Below are 21,847 nucleotides of genomic sequence, written 5' to 3'. Positions count from 1 at the left end.
TACTTGAGCCCTCCTGGGCTGTGACTCCGGCGGTGGCGGTGGTCTCCTGACCAGTAACGATACTTGGGCCCTCCTGGGCTATGACTCTGGCGGTGGTCTCCTGACCAGTTACGATACTTGAGCCCTCCTGGGCTGTGACTCCGGCGGTGGCGGTGGTCTCCTGACCAGTAACGATACTTGGGCCCTCGTGGGCTATGACTCTGGCGGTGGTCTCCTGACCAGTGACGATACTTGGGCCCTCCTGGGCTATGACTCTGGCGGTGGTCTCTGGACCAGTTACGATACTTGAGCCCTCCTGGGCTATGACTCTGGCGGTGGTCTCCTGACCAGTGACGATACTTGAGCCCTCCTGGGCTGTGACTCTGGCGGTGGTCTCCTGACCAGTGACGATACTTTAGCCCTCCTGGGCTATGACTCTGGCGGTGGTCTCCTGACCAGTAACGACGGTGCTGGCGGTTGTGTCTGGGCCGCCGGAAATGATGGCGCACTTCTCCGCCGTGACACTCACAACAGGTTGGGGAGACTTCCTCGGGACCTTCCCCACCTTCTTTTGAGTTACAGATGACTCACCAATCGCCTTGGATCCCATTTCACTGTTTGTCCCACCAGGAGTCTTGACACAGTCCCGTCGTCCACTCTTCAATTTCGGAGCCTTTACAGAGGGTGGGCTGACAGTGCCTTGGCTCCGGGTCCTACTGCCTGCCCTGGTGGACGGGGCACTCCAAAAACCTGGTACACGCACCACTGGTACTGGAGGCTTTTTAGCTGAGGCGCTACGACGGACTGATGAATTGGAGGGGGGGTGGGGGCAAAATGGTCAATTTGACATAGGGACAGTTTCTGACGTACACTGGGATGGGTAGCTGGAGGGGCTCTGGGAGTGGAGGAAGAGGAGGTGGTTGTAGGAGGTGTCACTTTAGCTGTTTTGGGTGCAGGTGCAGGTACTGGAGGCTGTCGTTAGGTGGATGGATGTTGGGTGAGTGATTGCCGGCGTTTGTGTACTTTGGGAGGGGGCGTCACAGACACACTTGGAGAGGACACAGGGGACGTGTAAATGGCAGTGGAGGTGGTGAGTGCAGGTGAGCGGCTTGTGGTGCTGGGTGTCCTGGTGCGAGTCCTAGTGCCTGTAGATGTGGTGCATGCAGGTGTGTGTGTGTAGACGAGACTGGGAGGGAGGAGGGAGAAGAGGAGGAGGGGGACACAGTGGAGACAGTGGATGTTGCTGTGTCTGTATGGGTCTGATGCTTGTGTGAGTGCCTGTGGTGTGTGTGGTGCCTATGTTTGCTTGAGCTACTTGTGTGTGTTGATTTGTGTGCATGCTGGTCTGTAGGTGTGCTTGGGATGGGCCGGGGTACAGGGGATTGGGTCTGGGTGGAGGAAGTTGGAGGGGGGAGGCTGGACACAGGGACAATGGCTGCCATCAGTGCTGAGGCCAGAGATTGCAGGGTTCGCTGAAGGACAGCCTGACCAGAATGAATGCCTTCCAGGAATGCATTACCGTGTTTCAACTCTCGTTCTACACCCTGGATGGCATTCACAATGGTAGACTGCCCAACAGTGAGTAACCTGAGGAGGTCAATGGCCTCCTCACTGAGGGCAGCTGGGGTGACTGGGGCAGGGCCTGAGGTGCCTGGGCGAAGGTGATGCCCACCCTCCTGGGTGAGCGGGCACGGGGCGAACGCTGAGCGGCTGCTGGGAGGGCAGTGCTGGTAGGGGAGGTGGCGGCTGTACCTGTAGAAGTGGGGCGCACAGATGGTGCCGCCACCACAGGGGAGCTCCCATCGGCGGACGAGTCCGTGTCGCTGTTTGGTGATCCTGTGGCCGACGTGAAGCTCCCCTCGCCCTCTGTCCCACTGGTGAATTCAGAGTCTGTGGTGTGGCCCTCCATGGCCATGTGGGATGCAGCTCCCTCGTGCTCTTGTGCCACTGTACCTCCGCCTGTTGATGCTGATGTACAGAAGGACAGGGAGAGCAGAAAAAGGGTGGAGACAGAAGAAAGAGAGTTTTAGTGCATGGCATACCGCTACCGTTGGCGGACAAGACAAACGCAGCAGCCCCCTGCATTACGCTGTGCTCCTGCCCTCTGCACATGCAATTTCTGGGATATGGCCTACATGGCAATGGTAGAAATCTGCCCACATGGATGGCAAAGGGGCAACTATACATCAATTTGCCATTTTTGTGAGCTGGGGTAGAGTGCCACATGGCCTACATAACGGAGGGGCCTTGCCTACCTAACTCGCCCTGGCCTAGGGACACCCACAGCCCACCACCCCCACCCAGACAGCTCCACTGCACGCAAAGTCCATAGGATGAGGTTGTACTCACCCCCTTGTGTCTGCTGTGATGTCCTTAAGCGCCCATCCAACTCCGGGTAGGCCACCGCCAGGATCCGGAACATCAGGGGGGTCATGGTGCGACGGGCACCCCTCCCACGTCGGGAGGCCATCCCCAGCTGAGCCTCCGCTGTCTTCTTGCTGCAGCGGCGAATGTCCTCCCATCTCTTCCGGCAGTGGGTGCCCCGTCTCTGGTGGGCCCCCAGAGTCTGGACTTCCTTGGCGATGGCACGCCAAATGTCCCTCTTCTGGTGGGCGCTGACCTACATGTCATGCACAAGGAAAGAGGAACAGTCATTACCTACAGCACCGTCATTGTAATTGGCCCCCTCCCAACTCTATCCCTGTGGCCCATTCATACCCATGCATGACTGTTCTATGTACTCTGCCCCCTTCCCTCATCCACCCAGCCATCTCCACCCAGGCCTAGCCCATACAACGTGCTCCCTGTGTACTAACCTGTTGGTCTGGAGGACCGTAGAGTAGCGTATACTGGGGGAGGACCCCATCCACAAGTTTCTCCAACTCCTGTGCAGTGAAGGTAGGGGCCCTTTCCCCAGACGCAGCAGCCATCGTCGCTTCCAGACCGAGGTCGCAGCAGCACTAGCAGTGTAGGTCCTCTCCTGTCGAAGGTCAGGTATCTAGTGTTTGAACAGATAGAAAATGGTGGTGACGTCTGCGGCGGTGACGTCCGCAGCAGTGCGCATCATCACCGCCAGTGCACCTGTTCATTGGCTCCTGGGACCCATAGGGTCCAATGTTAACCAATGCAGCATTGCGGCGCGCTCTACGACCGCCTACCGCGACGGTGTCCAACGCCAGCGCTGTTACCCCACAATTCCAATATTCCAGTTTAGAGGTCAGGCAGCCGCCATTTCAGGGGCCCACATGGCTTCAATTACTACTGCGTCACACATACCGAGGCCTACACTCAAAACCTTTCCCGGATGGGTTAATTGTCTGGTGTAGTCTTGTGTGTGACTGTGGGTACATACCTGGAGGAATGCTGACAGTTTCTTTGCTGTTGTCCTTCTTAGGCACGGTCAGTTGGGACATATTGGAAGAAGGCGGAATCCGCCGGTGTACCGACCACTGGTGGACCTGTTGACAATGGAAGAGCGACATGTCATCGTGACCTACCGGTTTGACTGTGCCACAATCCAGGAACTATGTACCCAGTTGGAGCCAGACCTGATGTCACCAATCCAGCATCCGACTGGAATCCCCCCTGACGTGCAGGTGCTGTCAGTGCTCCATTTCCTTGCAAGTGGGTCTTTTCAGACAACAGTGGCCATGGCATCAGGGATCTCCCAGCCTATGTTTTCCAACGTGTTGTCCAGAGATACATCATTTTCCCTGAGGTGGCGGATTTACCTACAGTGAAAGGTGACTTCTATGCCCTTGGACATATCCCCAACATCATAGGTGCCATTGATGGGACCCATGTAGCTCTGGTCCCCCCCGCAGGAATGAACAGGTGTACAGGAACAGGAAGAATTATCATTCCATGAATGTCCAGATGGTCTGTTTGGCAGACCAGTACATCTCGCAGGTAAATGCAATGTTCCCTGGCTCAGTGCATGACGCCTACATCCTGCGGAATAGCAGCATCCCTGATATGATGGGTGAACTCCAGAGGCACTGTGTATGGCTATTGGGGGACTCTGGTTACCCCAACTTGTCCTGGCTACTGACCCCAGTGAGGAATCCCAGGACCAGGGCAGAGGAACGGTACAATGAGGCCCATGGGCGGACTAGGAGGGTGATCGAGCAGACCTTCGGCCTCCTGAAGGCCAGGTTCAGGTGCCTCCATATGACAGGTGGGTCCCTATTCTACTCACCGAAGAAGGTGTGCGACATCATCATCGCCTGCTCCATGCTCCATAACTTGGCATTGCGACGCCAGGTGCCTTTTCTGCAGGAGGATGATCCAGATGACGGTGTTGTTGCAGCGGTTGAGCTTGTGGAGCCTGTGGACAGTGATGAGGATGAAGCTGATGAAGATGAAAACGACAACAGGGAGTCAGTCATACAGCAATATTTTCAATGAGACACAGGTGAGTACAATTTCATGTTTCACATTATATTACATTTCACACGTCTACCTCTATCCTGTACCTACATTTCACTCCCTATTTGGTAACTGAGTTGTCCCCTTCCATTTCAGTTTCAGTAATGTGGTAACCTACGTGTCAACAGCTTGCACCCTTGAAAGGCTTGTGATGTGTGACATTGGTATGTTGACCTTCCAATGGGTAACCTTTTTTAACACTGTAATTGACAATACAAAGTTCACAATCATTGACTGACTCCAATATTATTGAGGTTTCAAGGGTGTTTATTGAAGTGCATAAAAATGTAGGGGGGTTGTGAAATGGGGAGAGGTCATGGTGGAAGAATGTCCATGGCAGAGTCCAGTTTATTAGTCTCACAGGTACATTGCACATCTGGCCATTGGAAGTGGAGCTGGGGCAGTTCCAAGCTGGACAGGGTAACAAAGTGGGACAGTGGGGGGACAATCAGGGTGGTCTTATTTCCTGGCGGGGGTCTTGCCATCTTGCTCTGTCCTGTTCCTGGATCTCAGGGCCCGCTTTCGTGGTGGTTGTCCGTCTGCAGGGGGTGGGGTGCTGGTGTATTGGTCCTGTGGCGGGGCGTCCTGTCTAGCGCCAGCGGAGGTGGTGGGCATTTCATCGTCCTGGCTAGTGTCAGGGGCCCCTTGGAGTGCCACGGTGTCCCTCAAGGTCTTTTGAATGTCTGTCAGCACCCCTACGATGGTGCCCAGGGCGGAGCCGATGGTCCTAAGCTCCTCCATGAACACCAAATACTGCTCCTCTTGCAGACGCAGGGTCTCCTGCAACTTGTCCAGGACCGTTGCCATCGTCTCCTGGGAGTGGTGGTATGCTCCCATGATGGAGGATAGGGCCTCGTTGAGAGTAGGTTCCCTTGGCCTGTCCTCCCTCTGTCGCACAGCAGCCCTCCCAGTTCCCCGGTGTTCCTGTGCCTCCGTCCCCTGGACCGTGTGCCCAATACCACTGCCCCCAGGTCCCTGTTGCTGTTGGGGTGGTGGGTTACCCTGGGTGCCCTGTAGTGGTGGACACACCGCTGATTGACCTGTCCTGGGTAGGGAGGTATTGGCCCACTGGGTGGGTGCTGTGCTGGTGTTACCAGAGGGTGGAAGCTCGGTGTTGGGTTGTGGCTGGGCAAGGGGAACTGACTGTCCTGATGCCCACAATGGTCCGGGCTGGTCATCAAGATCCAGTAGGGCAGAGCTGCTGTCGTCACTGTGGGCCTCTTCTGGGGGTGGAGTGGTGTTGTCTGGACCCTCTGGTGTGGTGACGTTCCTTCGGGTTCCTGCGGGGGTATAAGTACATGATTATTGCATGTGTGTGTTTCATGGTGTGCAATGGTTGGGTGTGCGTGAACCCCAGTGCAGGCATTCCTGTGTGGGGGCTTGTGTGGTGATGTTTGGGGGGTGTTGTGGGTATGTGCAGTGGGCATGCTTTAGTGATGGGTGTCCATGCTTAGTTGTGTCATGCAGGTCTTGGGGTTGGGATGGGTGGTTGGTGTTATGGGTAGATTAGTGAGGAGTTAGGGTGATAGGGGAGGGTGTGAGAGTGGGGGTGTGTGATAGCATGCAGGTAGGGTGGGGGATATGATAGTGAAGATTTGACTTACCAGTGTCCGTTCCTCCAACGACTCCTGCGAGGCCCTCAGGATGCAGGATGGACAAGACTTGCTCCTCCCATGTTGTTAGTTGTGGGGGAGGAGGTGGGGGTCCGCCGCCAGTCCACTGTACCGCAATGTGGTGCCTGGATACCGTGGAACGCACCTTCCCCCGTAGGTCGTTCCACCTCTTCCTGATGTCCTCCCTATTTCTTGGGTGCTGTCCCACAGTGTTGACCCTGTCGACTAATCTTTGCCATAGCTCCATCTTCCTGGCTATGGATGTGTACTGTACCTGTGAGCCAAATAGCTGTGGCTCTACCCTGATGATTTCCTCGACCATGACCCTGAGCTCCTCCTCAGAGAAGTGGGGGTGTCTTTGGCGTGCCATGGGGTGGTGTGTGTGATGTGTGGGGTGGTGTATGTGTTGATGAGTGTGGTGAGTGTAGTGGTATGTGGTGTTTTTTGCATGGATGTTGTGTGGGTGATGGTGTAGTGTGCCTCTGTGTGATGGGTTCTCTATTCTGTGCTGTCTCTCTCTGGCCTTCTCTCAGAAATTCTGGTCGTAGGGGTTTGTGGGTGATGTGGGTGTGTGTTTTATATTGTGTTGGGTGTGTGGGAGTGGTGTTTGTATGTGTATCAGGTGTGTGTATTTGGAATTGTCCAATGTGGCGGTGTTTTGGAGGTGTGTGTGTATTTTGAGCGCGGCGGTGTGTACCGCCAATGGAATACCGCGGTTGAAAGACCGCCACGTGGATTCGTGGGTCGTAATAGCATGGGCGTGTTTCTGTTGGCGTGGAGGTGGAGAATTTGTTTCCGCATATTTATCGCTGACCTTTGGTGTGGCGGACTTGTTTGGGTGTCTGAATTTCGTCGGAATCCGTGAAGTGTGTCATAATAGCTGTGGCGGTCTCCCGCCGCGGCGGCAGTGTATTGGCGGTCTTCTGCACGGCGGTAAGCGGCTTTTACCGCCAATGTTGTAATGACCCCCTAAGTCTGCAACAATGAAACTAGGGTTTTGGGCCTTGTCATTGTAGGGACATGGTAACAATCATTTTCTACATGTCCCACTTGGAAATACCTGTTGACTACAATGCCAATATGGGGATAGCTCACTACTATTTAAAAAGGGGGGTTTACCTGTCTAAAGTAGTTATTTTAACAGAAAACACTGCAGGTTTTACATTGTGGCAGGCAGGCTACAACAGTAGCTCTGAAGCCATCTTTTCTTTTGGTCACTCTAGTGGGTGGCACAATAAGAGGTGAAGTCCACAGATGAAAATTAACTTTTAATGCCATGCGTATATTGTCCCTCGCCATATAATATAGCCTGATAAAAAAGGTAATACACCAATCAGGGATTAGACAGTTTCACAATGTCTTAGGGGGTCACAGCACATAAACTGGACACCGGACAGCAGAACCACAGAGTGAATAGTCTATAAAACAGTAATAAAATAGGATGGAGGAAAAGGTGAAAAATCAGGGTGCTCATGCAGAAAAGGCAGGTTATCTACAATTTGTAATCTCTTCTACAAGGTTATTTCAAAAATCTGCAAATACATCTGCAAGTGTATCTGTAACATCTAGGGTGAGGTGGTGTGTGAGTCATGGCTTACATGTCTTTTGTGCGAAGTATGGATTGTGTTCCTAACTATAACTAAAAGTTTAATTTTTTTCAGCTTTAGTTTGCAACCAAAACTGCACTTTAACTGTTTTTCAGTGATATATCTATATATATGTATAGATACACACACATATATATTTATATTTTTTTTAATTCTATTTCGTTACTATAACCTCCATGTAACCTTCGTTTTTTACAGTGAATTTCTATTTTTCTTTTTTTACATAAAGTAATTTTCATTACTATATGTTAAACCAACCACTGCTGCGGACGGCCGCGGCCATACACAGAGGCAGTTGGCAGAACGGCCTGCCGCCAACCCCTATAACAATCCAACCTCATGCTGCGCTGTTTGAGTTGGCCGCAACCTGTCTCTCTGGGCATGACAATAGGTGTGACAGGGTGTATCTGGGTGTGAGAGTGACTGTGAGTGTCTTTCTGGTTGTGAGAGTGGGTGCGTCAGTGTCTTAGTGGGTCTGTGATCAGGTGTGTCAGTCTCTGTGTGGGTCTGTGAGTGGGTGCATGAGGGTTTCAGTGGGTCTGTGAGTGGGTGAGTCTGAGTACTGCTCTAAGTGGGTGCACGAGGGTCTGAGTGGGTCTGTTAGTGGGTGCGTGAGTGTCTAAGTGGGTCTGTGAGTGGGTGTGTAAGGGTCTGTGAGTAAGAGAAAGAGACTGAAAGAGAAAGAGAGTGAGCAGGGGAGAGGTAGAGTTTTTTAGGTTTTGATGGTGATATACTTAGAATGACATGTTACTGGAAAAATTTAAAAGAAAAATATATATGTCAATTAAAAAGAGTGAGATCACCCTTAAGCTTTTGAAGTTTAAAAGAAATAAAATAAGGAAATCTACCACCGGCACATCTGGAGTAGAACCCTCAACTTTCATTGTGAGGATATGTGACCTTAACCCATAGGCCATTGATGACTCCTTACTGTGATGCTTCCTGATATACCTGACAGTCAACCCACCTATGTGGTTGGAAAGCAACATGAATGTTTCATCACTAGGAAGGTTTAACAGACAAAACACTAGTAAATATACAAACACGCTGCCAAGCAATACTAGGTTTTGAAAACTCTGCTCTGTTTGTCAGCTCCAGATGTCAAAAAGTGGACTTTGTTTGATTTTGGTTGGTGGGAGCTGTTAAAGCTCCCGCCAAGCAAAAGCAAACTGCTATGTCCCGAGGGTGGGCACCCCGGGATATATCATGAGCTGGCCCTGGGGGAGTACGGACAATACACAGGTCTGAAGTAGACTAGGGGGCGAATAGAGGACGGTCACTATAAGAGAAGACCCTAAAAGAGAATAATGTGATACTAAGTAGAGAGCACCTTGAACCCTCTATGTGACATTTATGATAACTGTTGCATAATGTGAAGACATCCCAGTGGAAATGCCTGGGGTAAGGGCAGTGATGGATGGAAATCCGCCCCTGGGTAGGGGCCCTGTTTACCCTTTACCCTTAACCACGAGTCAGCATCAGAACTGTCTTACCAGTGCAAAGTTAAACTTACTAGTTATAATGATATACCAGACATGTTGATATAGTGTTGCAGAGCGGGAAGACCTATAATAGGGGAAAATGATGTAGACTGTTACAGCAGAGGACATGAGAGTTGTAATGATGTGTAAATTACATATACCAGCATATGCACTGCATATCAATTTCAGTGAATTTGAATATAACTGTATTGAGATTTGGATGCTCTGTAACACACCTTGTTAATCCTAAAAAGACTCTTTTTACAAGAAAACTGTCAATAAATATATCTTTAAAAAAAAAGAAAGAGCTGGCCTTGGGGGGTGGCAGTCCCCCGGGCCATCAATGGCTCCTCGAGGGAGGCCACGCGGCCCTCCTCCAACGTAATCTAGCCCTGGGGAGGTAGTGATCCCCAGGGCTCCGAAACGGACCCTCCTCATTCTTTTATTTAAGCCCTGGGGAGGTGGCGGTCCCATGGGCTGCAGGAGGAGGGGTAACATGGCCCTCCTGCACTGAATTACAATCAAGCCCTGAAGAGCTGGCGGTCTCTAGGGATGCAGGAGGTGAATGGCTCCCACACACTGAATTACAATAAAGCCCCGGGAAGGAGGTGGTCCCTGGGGATGCAGGGGGGATGGGGCACACGGCACCCCTGGTCATACTCAAAAAAGCCCCAGGGACGTAGCGGTCCCCGGGGCGTGGCCTTCCGCATGCAATATGAACAAAGCCCCGGGGAGGTGGTGGTCTCTGGGGCAAATATTAGCCCTGCAGTGGGGCCCTGTGCACCCCCATCCTTATATTTTACATAGCCCCGAGACCTGGCCCACCTTGGAACTTAATTATAAAAAAGCAGGGAGGCTGTGCTTGTTTTTTAAATTTATTTTATTTTAACCGTGAATTAGCGATGACGGCGCAAATTCTAGTTAAAAATTAAAATAAAATAGTGTATTTTTGACCTGGTAGGGTCCGTCTGGGACCCCAGCACTAGAGGTAAGGGGTCAGGATGTTTCTACCCTGGCTCCTTTTCCTTTTGTTTTTGTATTTTTGTTGGGAATCGGTTGAAGCCAAGTCCCAAGATGGCTGCCAACACTTCCTGACTGAAGTGTTGGCAGCCAATCAGAGCTCTGCATTGCCCTGTACGAGCTTGTCATTGTTCACAAAGTCGTCGCAACCAGAGATATCCACATATATTTTCCTTTTAATTTCTCAAAAACTACTGAACGGATTTACACCAAATAAACAAAAGCACAATGTGTGTACCAAAAGCTAGCTTTCTGCCAAATTTGGTGAAGTTCCGCCCAGTGGTTTCAGCTGTAATCATGTTCAAAAGTCCTATGTAAATTAACATGAGAAACTCCACTTTTTTGACTTTGACCCCCTCCCTTTTTCTCGGCCCCGGCTTAATGGATAACCCCAAAACTTACTGTGCACAACAAGAATCACTGGCACAATTTTTTTTAGAAAAATTCATGAAGATTCGTCAAACAGTGCTAAAGATATATGCAAGTCATAAAATGCTTTTCCTAAGGAAACATGATCCTAACTAAAATAAATGTTTATATATATATATATATATATATATATATATAGTTAGGACCTGGTTTCCATAGGAAGAGCGTTTTTTGTTTTGCCAATCATTTTTGCACCACTTGTCGAATTGTTACAAAATTTTCAAAACTTGAATTTCAGTGGATTTAGCTGCTCTCCTGAAAGTTTCTGGATGATAAGTCAAGTGGGGGCTGAGAAAAAGAAGGGTCCCAAAATGCATTTCCCATCCCATTGGGATACTGAACACAACTACAGCCCAAACCACTGGATGGAATTACAGCAACTTTGGCAGAGAGCTAGTTCTTGATCCAGAAAGCACGCTTTTTGTGATTTGGTGTAAATTCATTCAGTTATTTTGGAGATATTAAAGGGCAAAAAATATAGATATCTAGGGACACAGATCCTCCTGACTTCACACTGATATCTGATTGGCTGGCAACAGTTCAACAAGGAAGTGTTGGCAGCCACCCTGGGACTGCGCTTCAGCCAAGTCCCACAAAAAAAAGTTTTTAAAAAAAGAAAAGGGGCCAGGGTAGGGTCACCCTGAGGCCCAAGCCTTCGTCTAGGTGTCCCTCACAGATCCCGTCAAGGATGAAAAGCATTTCTTTTTTTTTTAAATCTCAGAGAAATCTGCGGATCCGGGGAATTTTCCAATTTCTTATTTTTTTAAAAAGGGTAGTCTCCTGCTTTTTCTTTCATTTACCCTCAGGTGGGCCAGGTCCCTGGGGAATTGGGGGATTGATAAAGGAAGTGAGCGTATGGGCCCCCTCTCCTAGCTTATATTAGCTCCAGGGACCACACCTTCCCAGGGCGATTATGCAGAAATGCACAGGCGGCACCCGGCCTCCGCTCTCCGGGGACAACCAACTCCCCAGGGCAAAACATTTTCTTTAAAATGGGGGAGGCCAATAAGGCCTCTGTCACTGCCCCAAGGACTGCCGCTTCCCCAGGGCTAAATATAGAATTTGCGCAGGGGGGCCCATGCTGCCCCTACATTCCCGGGGACCACCACCTCCCTGGGGCTGAAAAGAAATAATGAAGTGGGTCTGCTGTGAGCGCCGGGGACCACCACCTCCCCAAGGCTAAAGGTTGGAGGGGGGCCAAGTGGCTCCCCTCATGGAGCCATAGATGGCCCTCAGACCCCCCTCCCCAAGGCCAGCTTCTGTCCCAGGATGCCCATCCCCGGGACATAGCTATTTGCTCTGACTTGGCGGGAGCTTTGACAGCTCCCTCCAAGTCAGAGCAAACACTCCAGTTCCAGCGGGCACGAGCAGTCAAAGTGCTCTCGCCCGCTGGAAGCAAGGTTTTCAACTCTTTCCCTGCCACAATAATGTGGGCAAAGAAAGAGATAAAACATTTGCTCTTGCACACAGGGATCTGCATGTTTTGCAGCTCTCAGTGTGCAAGAGCAATGCCCTCGGGCAGGTCAGGTCCTGGCAGCATTGATAAAGGAATCGGGCGTACGGGCCCCCTCTCCTAGCTTATATTAGTCCCAGGGACCACCACCTCCCTGGGGTGGTGGGGAGCCAGCAGGGAGCTATGGGGCCAAGAGGCTCCCCAGTGGTCCAATTGCACACTCAGTGCCATGGGGAGCACCAAGGAGACATGGCCGGGCCCAGGGCGATGGGGTCGAAATTGGCTCGGAAAGGGGGACCGCGCGGTCCCAATCCCCATTGAATAGTGGTGGGCCCTGGCAGATGGGGTCCCCAGAGCCAAAATCGGCCAGGGGAGAAGGGTTGCGCTGCCCTCTCTCTATTGAATAGTGGTGGGCTCCAGGGGATGGGGTCCTCGGGCCAAAATAGGCCAAGGGAGCTGCCCGGCCCCCCTCCCCATTGAATAGTGGTGGGCTCTGGGGGATGGGGTCCCCAAAGCCAAAATCAGCCAGGGGAGAAGGGTCATGCTAACACCTCCCCAAGTTGAATGGTGGTGGGCCCCAGGGGATGGGGTGCCTGGGGCCAAAATCGGCAATGGGAGCTGTGCTGCCCCCCTCTGCATTAAATAGTGGTGGGCCCCTGGGATTGGCTTCCCCAGGGCCGAAATTGGACAGGGGAGAGGGGCCATGCTTCCAACCTCTCCCACTGAACAGTGGTGGGCCCCAGGGCATTGGGGTCCGTGGGGCCGAAATCTGACACGGGAGGGGGCCATGCAGTCTCCCATCCCTAACTGAATAGTGGTAGGCCCCAGGAGATAGAGTCCTTGGGGCCGAAATCGGACAAGGGAGGGAGGGCCCCCTCGAATACATGGTTCTTCCTTTTAATTGCTACGAGTATGCAAATATGCAAATCACCTGGAACCTGTACCTGCTTGGCCACGCACTGTCCACCTTAGTAGCATCCAAAGATCTTCCCCCTTTTGCCTGGAGGATGTAGAGCTTCCCAAAGGGCCCCCGTGAGTTTCCCACCGCTTTTGATGGCGCGTTCTTGATGCCGAGGAATATGAGGACATCTCCACAAAACAAAGAAGCACTTACTTCATATAGATAAGAGGAAGGATCCTCGTTTGGTAGAGAGTTATGTCTGTTGTCTTGTCTGCCTATCTATAGGATTAATGTTATCACAGAATTCTAGAGAAACAGGCAACAGGAACAATCATGTTGCTAAAATGCACACAAGATCACTGGTGACATTTCCTTTTGCCCCATTACACAGCCGTAGTGTAGAATACATACTGGACATATACCCAAGGAGGCAGAAAGAACTCCGCTTGGGTAGATATTTCATGCAAAACTGTGGACTCTTGTTGGATAAAAGGGCAGGTTGTGGCACTCACACAGCTACTGACACTCCCACTCACACAGACACACACACCCACTCTTACACGCACTCAGACACTCAGGCACCCACTTACAGGCCCACTCAGAGACTCACAGACCCACTCAGACACTCACCACCCACTCCAAGACCCACTTAGACACTCACGCACCCACTCACAGACCCACTCAGACACTCACACACCCAATCACAGACCCACTCAGACTCATGCACCCACTCACAGACCCACTCAGCCTCACACACCCACTCACAGATCCACTCAGAAACTCACATACCCAATCACAGACCCACTCAGACACTCACACACCAAATCACAGACCCACTCAGACTCACGCACCCACTCACAGACCCAGTCAGACACTCACAGACCCACTCAGAGACTCACGCACCCACTCACAGACCCACTCAGAGACTCACACACCCACTCACAGACCCACTCAGAGACTCAAGCACTCACTCACAGACCCACTCAGAGACTCATGCATCCACTCCAAGACCCACACAGAGACACACGCACCCACTCACAGACCTACTCAGAGACTCACACAATCACTGAGATCTACTCAGAGACTCACGCACTCACAGACCCACTCACACACTCGTGCACCCTACTCATAGACCCACTCAGACAGTCACACACCATTCACAGACCCAGACTCGCACATACACTCACAGACCCACACAGACACTCGCAGCCTCTCCATGCACTGCTAATTACCCCAGATATTACAGCACTCATGACAACTCTTATAATGTCAATAAAATCTCAATGAAACATTAGCAGTCAAATTATTGAAGGAAAAACTGTGCATGGATACACTGATGTACATACTGACACACCTAGGGACACTGATGCATTCACCGACACAACCACGCAGATACACACAGTGACACATGGAGGCACACAAACATATACTACATTGGTATATGTGTGTACAAATGGACTTATAACTCACTTAAACATAGTCACTCAAATGTTTCCTTCTATTTACTGCATAATTTGCTGTACATCTGTACATAATGCTCATTTGCAATTTTCTTTTACTAAAATAGAAGTATGACTCTTATTAAATGGGTTAACTAATTAAGAGTATATCTGACAACAACTGTTCACATGAATGTTCACCTCTAGTAAAATAGAGAAATAGGTAAATGAGTAATGATTTTAATCAGCAATTAAGAAATAAGAGGGCTTCTATTCATATGACAGTAACTGTCTAAGCAGGTAAGTATATATGATAGTGCAGGATAAATAGCTTCTGTCTGTATCTAAGAAGTATGAATAAATTAAGATATGTTTTGTTTACAATTACTATTATTATTTTGCTTAACATTTTTTGGCTCCGTGGATCCGGGTCTGCAGTGCCAAAACAGGGAGAGGGTTGTACGCTATGGTTTTTACTTAGATCACGTGACTATTTTTATTAGTGGAGTCAGTCTGCACCTATAAGAATCTAGATATCATTTCACCGACAGGTGTTTTATATGTAAATATGTCCTTTTACGTGTTTTTCAAGAACCACAGGTCCACGAATGGAGCCACGGAGCCACCCGATGGCAATAAGAAATAACCTAATTTTATTAGTACTTTGTGAGCTACACCCTATAACAGTTGCAGCCACACCCTGCAGTGTTCGTTTCTGCTTTAAACTGTTGGGGAGAGCAGTGCTGTGTTCAGGAACTCTTTCTTTGGCTGTTTTGATTTCCATTTTTGTTACACCAAGGATGGCTTCTACTTCTTCAGCACCACTAGATCCACAAAATTCCAGCATGGAGGAAGAGGAAGGTACACCTCCTGCAAAGAAAGAAAGTGAAGTAAGGAGATACTCCATCGTCAGCCCTGGAGACAAAAAAGTGACTGCTAAATATGCACATGCAACATCTGCAAAAAACAACCCTCATGTGGGACTGCGAAAAAGTAGTTTCATGGAACAAGTTCAATGTGGAAGCATTTGAAAAAGATCCATGAGAGAACATACAACAGAACCCTTCATGGGAGGGAAGGTTCTGCTGCTTCCACCAGTGGCGATGGACAGGCTTCACCTTCAATAACTGTTCCATCCATTTCTCCAGACCTAGGCAAAACAGCTACCTACTGTTCTAAATACCATATTTTACTAGGTGCAAAAGTGTCATCTGTGGCTGAATTTTTTCATGCCATTGACAAACACCGTTGTTAGTTTTTGTTTTGTATGCTTAAACTTACTTTGAAAAGTTTTTTTTTAATTATGAAGCACATTGCTTCTTAGTTTCTTTGTTTGCTCTTTTGTTTTAGAGCAGATTAAAAAAAACACAAAAAGGTACCACTTTGTTCTTTCCATGTTGGCTGCTTGGCTTCATAGTGCCAATAATTTGAGGTCTCTGGAAGGAAGCTCCATCCATGGTTGCTTGGTATGACCAATTTAAATAAATTATACACTGTGAACTGGAGTATAAAAGCTATAGAATACATACAGCTTCCCACTTTAATGCTGCACACTTTGTATATGTTCATGATTTCCATGTTAATATGAAGTATGATGAGAATCACATATATCTAATATCTCTGTTGTGTAATATAGTACACATAAATACTAGTAATTTACAGTCTGTTCTGCTGTACTTCTCTATTTTCTACTCAGCTTGATACACAGATCCTGTTTTTCTTACATTATCATTTTGTCAAAATATATTATAATTAATGAGCAATAAATATCATTGCTAGTCCCATTATCAACAAGGATACACTGGCTGAATTATTTTACAGTCTTCAATTGGAAAATTATCTACTGCAATTGAACAGCGACTCTCTGTGAGCGGTGCACTACACGGCCCTTCTTCACATCCACTCTCATGGGCATATTGCAAAGATCTATAAAAACTAAAAAATTATCATATTCCTTAATCATGAAAGCACATTCTTGCTGCATGGGCAAATAACACTGGTTTATATTTGTAGAAGAGGTCACACTGAAACAAGCCATAGCCTGTCAATTAGCTTATTTCTAAGATGGCTTCAATATTTGCATGTACCAGCTAGATACATTGATCAATGTGCAAGATGCCAGTCTGCAGTCAGTACCTGGCCCATGTGCTCTGCTCCCGACCTGCCTTGCCTTTGTGTAGTTTGGTCAGGGGTTATTCCATAAAGTTTGTGAAATACTTGATTTTGAAGTTGTGGATGAGATTGCTACGGTTTTACCGGGGCTATGCCACGTTGGTCTGGGTTACTCCTGGTCGTTAGAAATGGGGTCTCTAGTTGGCAGTCAGTTTGCACCCTGTCCAAGTAGGGACCATCACTCTAATCAGGATAAGGGAGATACCTAGCTCAGATAACCCGTCAGGCTTATCTCAGAAGTAATGTGTAAAGCATTTGCACATAACACACAGTAATATAGTGAAAACGCTACAGAAGGACACCACACCAGTTTTAGAAAAATAGTCAATATTTATCTATATAAAACAAGGCCAAAAAGAAAAAAATTCAACATACAGAAATAAACATATGAATTTTGCGAGAATTAACTTAAAAATACAGTTCCTTGAAATCAATAGCTCTGTCTGGGGCTATCACTGCGTTGTGATCAACAAGGCACGGCGGGCCAGCTACAGTGTTGGTAATACCCGCAAACAGTACCTTGGGAATGTAGGGCGTCGTGATCCTTGTGATGAGATCCGGAGAGCAGCGTCACTGGCGTTGGTTCCAGAGGTCAGTGCGGGGGTCATTGGGCCCTTGAAGTCACACGCGTAGCAGATCGAACTATGGGTTGATGACGAAGTCAGGAGTGCCTCTCGTGGATGGCGTTGTGGCTGCGGTGCGAAGCCTGTCGAGGCGACGTGCTGTGCCCACAGGTCACAGAGCATGCAGTGGCTGATGATGGCATCCTGCAGCGTCGGCGAGACCAGGGCTGCGGTGTGAAGCAGGACGGTGTGACATGCAGTGTCTCAGGTCACAATGCAGGCAGCGTTGTTGTTGTTGCTAAAGTGCTATCATCAGTAGGCCCAAGACAGAGGTGCAGTGCGGCACGGGGCAGGCTCTGTGCGGTGCCCATGGGTCACGGTGCCCAGAGGGGCGTCTGTTGATGACACTGGAGTTGATACCGCTGGCGTCGGTAGACCAGAGCTGCATTGCAGGATGGGATGGTGCGTCATGTACTTCACGAGTGGTGTCCTCAGGCCACGGTGCAGGCAGTGGCATCGGTGTCAGTGTGGAGCGGTGCCATCTGGGATGCCAAGGCTGCGGTGTGAGCAAGGTGATGCGGAGTGCAGGGCCTGCAGGTCACGATGCAAGCCATGGTGGCATCAGGTGGCAGCGTCAGTGAGACCAGGGTTGCGGTGCGATGTAGGGCATGGCTCTGTGTGGCGTCATCAGGTCACGGTGCAGTCAGCAGCTTCGTTGACGGCATCGCAGGGGCTTTTCTTGTGTTGCAGCACAAAATGCACAGTGTCCAGTGCTGTAGGCAGATGAAGCTTAAGCCTTTGATTTCCTTGAGACTTCCAACAGGAGGCAAGCGGTACTCCAAGCCATTGGATGAACCTCACAAGCAGGATACACAGCAAAGTCGTCTTTGCACTCATTAAGGCAGAAGCAGCAACTGCAGGCCAACCCAGCAAAGCACACACAGCAAAGGTACAGTACTCCTCCTTCAGCTCTTCTCCTTGGCAGAGGTTCCTCTTGATCCAGAAATGTTCTAAAGGTCTGGGGTTTGTGGTCCACTACTTATACACCTTTCTGAAAGGTTTGGGCCTGGCAAGTGGGTACACTTGCCAGGTCGAATTTGTAGTTTAAAACTGCTCACACAGACACTGCAGTGGCAGGTCTGAGACATGTTCACAAGGCTACTCGTGGGGGGCACAACCAGTGCTGCAGGTCCACGAGCAGCATTTGATGTACATGTCCTGGGCATACATAGTGCACTTTACTAGGGACTTATGAGTAAACCGAATACGCCAATCATGGATAAACCAATTACCAATACAATTTACATAGGGAGCATTTCCAATTAAGCATTGATCAGCAGTGGTAAAGTGTGCAGAGACAATAAACCAGCAAAAACACAGAGTCTAGCCTACCATTAAAAACAAGAGATCAGAAAATAAAAAGACAGGGGAAACACAGCAAAAGATGCCAGGTCTAACACTGGTCCATTAACATCATGTTTGTTCTTTCCAAATTGGCTGCTTGGCTTCGTATTGCCAACAATTTGAGGTCTCTGCAAGGAAGCTTCAACCTTGGTTTATTGGTATGAACAATTTAAAAAGATCATGCACTGTGAACTGGTGTATTACAAAAGAAGGGATAGTTTAAAAAAAACAAACAAAGAAACATCTTGGAATCTCTATAAAAAACAATAATGGCAAGCTGATCTGTTTGCAGGAATAGGGCAAATGGCTGGGAAAGGGCCTTCCCACGAAATTTATTTTATGTGTGAATGACTTGCTCCTATTAGAGACTACTTCATTTTATTCATGATGAACTGTAGTGTCTGCTTAACCTCATGAGTATGCTGGTGTTTTTGGACTTTGTTTGCAGATAAATGTTTTTGTATATTATGGAATGTTTTGGATGTGCTATGCTACTTCTCTAATTAAATATGATTTTCCATTTAGATTGTCACTACACACACAATGCACTTTAACTGTTTACCACACGGCGAACCTTTAAATAGGTGCGCCATGCTCAAACAGGGAAAGTGTGCTGTATTACCATGAATGTACTGCCCCCAGGGCAGCAGCAAACTTGTATAAGTGAAATACGGATTGGCTGCCTCAAAGCTACTCCTTGTTTCACTCTGTTGGGGAAACCACTTGCACTTGAAAAGAGGAGATAAAGATCCTCTTTCAGGTTGATGCAGTGAGTGACTGCAGCCACCTGCAAGGGGATGTCTGAGGTGTCCATGGGACTGCCTTTAGAAGGTGCACTGAAAGTGTAATACCTTTTTGTGGCGCACTGAAAGTGTGACTCCTAAAGGCATGTTTGCATATGTGCCCACGTCCATAATACAGGGTGGGTGCAGAGGCAAAGTGATTCCCTCATTTGCATAGGGCCACACACCCCATGCAAATGACGGTATGTCCATGTGTGCCAGGTTTATGTGTATTACACAAGGGGTGGCACAAGCGTCTGCTGCCTCTTCTGTGACACCAAAATACCTTTTGTGCTTCCGGGGCACTCTCTGTAATACAGCCCCAGGGCTGCTACTCAAGTTCTTTGTGTAAACTGTCTGAATTGTTCTGTATTTGTAAATACTGCCTCTCTATTACTTTTACAAAGGCTTTCCTTGGCCATGGGATTTCACTGAAGTCATAAATATCCTAGTAACCACCCCCAAAAAAAGAAGGAAGATAGAAATTCAGATAGGATGATGGTCCTGCTGCCTGCCATACTGAATTTAGGTGTCGCCTACCACAGCAGTGCATTTTGTGGTAGCAGACATACTGGCTAGCTTAAAGGAACAGTATTCCTTTTTCATTTTTATGAATCTTAATAGGAAGATTATTTTCAATTTAACTCCTATAAACAGAAATTGTAAAATTCAGATATCAGGCCCTTTTTTAACTTTGGTGGGCCCATATCGTTCTAAAAGAAAATATTCTATTGTGGCCTACGTAAAGGCTTACATTACATTTTAAAAGTTTATTTAAAATAAAATCACAGTAAATTCCTCTAGGACCCTGCATGGACAGGAATAGTCATAATTCTTTTAGCCACAATGAAGATCTCATGATGGAAAAATATTGGTCACTCAACTTGTTAATGGCACAAGGCTTACCATATGCATATATCTACATTTATTGAATGAACCTCAGGCAAGTGAGATTATTGAATATATATATAGCCCTTTATCATTGAAGCTTAAAGAAACGTGTTTAGAACAGTCAAGTATTCTACACACATTTCTTCTTAAAGAACCCAAAACGTTTTATGGGAAATGGCCAAGCATACACAAGATTACGTATTTGCGCGGGGCATGGCAAAGATGGCGGATGGGTTGTATGCTTTAAGTGAGCTCCCCGTCGGCCCCTGCCAAAATCCTGCTAAATCCTTGCCTTCACTCCAATTAAGTGACTGCCTGTTGGTGCTGCCTCAGCTGGGGTGTGTACGAGCCTGATCGTCCTGAGGGCTTCAGAGTGGCAAGATCCTGGCAGCAGCAAGCCTGAGGGCTGGAGTGGGGCCTTAGTGGCGGAATGTGCCTAACCAGGTCTTTACTCTGGCTGTGGACCCGAGATCCTGTAGAAGATCTCCAGATTGAGGTGTTTGTTGTGGGAGAGACACTTGGCCTGTGCGGCACAGTGCAGCAGTGTGCTGGTAGGTTGCGGTCCCTGGGCACGCTGCCCGCACACCTCTGTCCATCTACAAGTGGGCGCCCTGTCTGAGTGCCTTCCCCAGAAACGGACCACCCCACCCCTGTGAAGCAGATGGATGATAACAATTGCTGGGGTACTCTGGGGCAGAGATGACCACATAGCTGGTGGGGCCACACTTCCTCCACGGATGTGCTATTTCTAAGCCCATATTGGAAGAGAGAAGGAGCAGTGGGGTCAGCGGACTGAGGTGAGATTTACTGTCAAGGTCAAGCCAAGGAGAACGGCTTCCATGAGACATCTGGTAATTGTACCCTGGGAGAGGGACTAGTGCTGCTACTGTTGACAACACAGGAGGGGAGTCTTCCTCCTCAACCTCACCCCCCAAAGTGGGGGTTGACGAGTTCTACATGCATGGGCTGTGAGGTCCGCTCACCCCTGGCTGAAAGACACTTTCCCTGGGCCCCAGGTGTGGGTTGGCTCTGAGGGCCCGGTCCCTCTTCCCACCCTCCTGAGATGACTCCTGAGTAATGGTGCATGCCTGGTAAAGTGGCTACTGGCAGGGCCCTGCATTTGCCAACTTGAGCCCTGAGCTGGGGGTGACACTGTCAGGTTGAGACTATGAAAAGTGTTGACCTGCGTGCAGAGCACCCACTTTGGACATAGATTAGGACAAGGACCCCAAACCCCCTCAATAGGGAAGGCTTGACTGCTATACATCAGTGCTGATGTCGCCGCTGGAAGCAGTCCCACAGCCCATGCCAGACAACGCTGCCTTGCTCTTGAAAATTCAGTCTTCCCGGGAAGCCTTGGAAGGAAATTCACTTGGAGGTCTCCCTGCGGCAGGAGGATCTACATAATGTGGCAGAAAGAGTCACCTCGGCTGAAACATGAATCCCAGAGCTGGAAGATACAGCTTGGGATCCACGCAAGGAAGTAAAAGAGGTCACGGCCACCAATAAAAATGTTGTGTGGAGATTGCAAGATGCAGTAAATCATGCTCGGTGGAACAATTTACATTTGTGGGCTTACCAGAGGAGGTGGAGGGTCCTGATACAGCAAAGTTCCTTGAAAGGTAGAGTTGAGATATCCTTCCCCAAGACAAGTACTCCTCTTACTTCATAACAGAAAGGGTGCA

The sequence above is a fragment of the Pleurodeles waltl genome, chromosome 5, assembly GCF_031143425.1.
Source record: "Pleurodeles waltl isolate 20211129_DDA chromosome 5, aPleWal1.hap1.20221129, whole genome shotgun sequence".
Classification (NCBI taxonomy): Eukaryota; Metazoa; Chordata; class Amphibia; order Caudata; family Salamandridae; genus Pleurodeles; species Pleurodeles waltl.
The sequence above is the reverse complement of the archived record's forward strand: the minus strand, read 5'-3'. Positions refer to the sequence as shown.